Source organism: Apaloderma vittatum, unplaced genomic scaffold (assembly GCF_000703405.1).
Source record: "Apaloderma vittatum isolate BGI_N311 unplaced genomic scaffold, ASM70340v1 scaffold5949, whole genome shotgun sequence".
In the NCBI taxonomy this organism is placed as follows: domain Eukaryota; kingdom Metazoa; phylum Chordata; class Aves; order Trogoniformes; family Trogonidae; genus Apaloderma; species Apaloderma vittatum.
The window spans coordinates 45,495-48,157 of record NW_009734557.1 but is presented as its reverse complement, the minus strand read 5'-3'; the positions used below and the strand labels follow the sequence as shown (position 1 = coordinate 48,157).

Sequence of the window (2,663 nt, the reverse complement as noted above, 5' to 3'; positions counted from 1 at the left end):
TAAGTCAGCAAAGATCTGCACATCAACAAAATACCCGTGAGGCAGTCGGTCTGTTCATCAGTCACCACCATTCCCCAGTCTCAGGGAAAGCATCTCCGACACAAGCAGAAGGATTTACTTTTCATGATTATTGGCAGATTTTGAATCAAAAGCTTCAGGCTTATTGCAGCAATTAAATGCATGAGTCATATATTCACTCATTTGGAAACGTTCCTACTTTGTCTTATTGCTCACCAAGACCGTAAAAGGCACATTGCAAGGAGGAAATCTGTCCCAGGCACCAGGTGACAGATTTGTTAACCAGGCTGGTTACACATACTCCCATGCTCCTCCTGGAGTATCACCCACGCTCATACCCCTCTCCTACTCCTCATTTAAAGCAACTCCCAGATTCCCACCAGAGACGATGCTGCTGTTTATCCTTCTCCCTGGGAGTCCCAGCAGGACTGCAAAGGAGGCTGCTTGCCATTCCCACCCTTGCTTCCACAATTCCATCCCGCTGTGGGAAGACCTAAGGAGCAATAAATGCGTTGCCCGCCCACCCCCAGGGCCTGGAGAGCTGTGTGTTGAGGGGAGAGGCAGAACTGCCTCCCTCCTGTCCTGTGCCTCCCTGCACTGAAAACCCACTATGGTTCTGAGGTTGTAAATGTGTACTGCTGTGCAGGCTGAAGAGGAATTAATGCAGCTGGATTTGGAAGGACAAAGAAAAATGGGGTTCTACTGTGATCAATGGTCATTGATCTGATGCTCATTAGTAAAAAAGAAAATTAAAAAAAAGACCAAAACAAAACCCACTCCACATCTTTCAAAAATCTGGAATTACATAGAACTCTTGACTATTCATTCTAGCTTAGTTCCTTGATGCATTTGACTCCAACTTCTAGCAAATACTTCTCATTAAAAAATACTGGCGTATTTGTAACATAGTGAAAGGTGAACAAGCGAACAAAGCTGCCACCTCTTCTGGCTTAGCACTGTGCTTTGCACTAGGAGATGTTTTGCATGAGAAGCTTTGCGTGAGCTTTGGGATTTGGATTCCTAATGTCATCTCCTCTGATGTAAACATCTAAAAACCTCTAATCTTTTCTTTAATAAAGCTTCTTACAGACCTCTCAGAGCCGATTGTGTCTTATGAAAGTGAGTTCCGTGAGTCGGTTTCCTGTGTGAAACAAAATTTTCTTTAACCGATCACCGTGCCCTGTTTTCTACTCTAAGTTTCTAATATTGTTTTCTGCTTGAATGAATTCTTAGAATGCTTTGTCAGCCTGGCCTATGGGTCTCCTTTCATACGGTTCTACTACCTCTTTCTTACCCATTTCCTTTATAACCAGCCTTTACATTTACTATTCTTCATTGAAATAGACAAAGCATGGAAATGATGATTTAGTCTTGAGAAAAGAAGACTGAGAGGGGATCTTATTAATGTATATAAATATCTGAGGGGTGGGTGTCAAGAAGAAGGAGTGAGTCTCTTTTTGGTGGTGCCCAGTAATAGGACAAGGAACAATGGGTACAAGCTAGAACACAGGAAGTTCCACCTCAACGTGAGGAGAAACTTCTCCCCTGTGCAGGTGCCAGAGCCCTGGCCCAGGCTGCCCAGAGAGGGTGTGGAGTCTCCTGCTCTGGAGACTTTCAAACCCACCTGGACGCGTTCCTGTGTGGCTGCCCTGGGTGATCCTGCTCTGGCAGGGGGTTGGACTGGATGACCTCTAGAGGTCCCTTCCAACCCCCAACATTCTATGATTCTATGATACACCTCAGAGTGGACAGTGGTATTCACAACCCTCTGTTGAGGGAGCAGAACTTCAAAATGCAAGAATGGGATAAGAAAAGGGGTGAAACCAGCAACAAGGAGGACCCAGTGATTAGACCTCCACCCGTTTTCCACACCCAACTCAGCTAAAAGAGGCTCTGCAAGCTGCACACTTTAGTTCTGCTCCAGCTAACACGGATTTTTGGAAGGTATTGAGCCCCTGCAGAAGAGAAGCGTGTATGATGGGCATCAGCTGATTAGGCAAGGACATGGTAAAGGTCAAAGCGCTATTCCTGAAAGACTCAGCTGAAGCAGACGAGGCAGTCAGTAAAAATTAAATCCTTGGAAGTGGTATGTTTTAAGCAGACTAAATTTCTCACGGGGTCTCAAGCAGCATATGGTTGGAAAGGGCAGCTCTGCAAAGTTGTAAATGCCAGAAGTAAGTGAAAGACGAAAAATGAAACAACCCCCCCCAAGAAAAACCTTTCCTTCGAGCCGGAATTGAACCAGCGACCTAAGGATTACTTTCTACAGACAGCCTACAGTCCTCCGCTCTACCAGCTGAGCTATCGAAGGAAGATGAAGAAATGCCAAGAATGAGTCAAGACTACATCAACAATAGCCTTAGGCTCTAATGGGCCTCCATATGTATTGCTTTTCACAACAGCAAAACAGTGCTCAAAAAAAAAAAAAAGGCACAAAGCTAACTTCCCTGCAAAATTGGATTTTGGTTACAAAACTGCCAGATTTCTGCCAAAGAGTTCACAGCTCTTGTAAGACTATTGGTGGTGGTTGCGTTAAGGTTGAAGTTCCTGTGATGACCCATATGAAATCAGTGTATTGCTTGGTGAAAAAATTTGCCTGCTCTTTGGTGACCTTACGACACTCTCTAAGCTGCGCTGGGAGAAGA

The 2,663-nt window shown here is 44.9% G+C and overlaps 1 non-coding gene across 1 annotated transcript; it reads right to left on the bottom strand.

Annotated features, from left to right (window-relative positions):
- Positions 1–2,239: 2,239 nt before the first annotated feature.
- On the bottom strand, positions 2,240–2,329 carry TRNAY-GUA. The gene is given in 2 exon segments: positions 2,240–2,275; positions 2,293–2,329. It is a non-coding gene; the product is annotated as a tRNA-Tyr (tRNA).
- Positions 2,330–2,663: the final 334 nt, after the last annotated feature.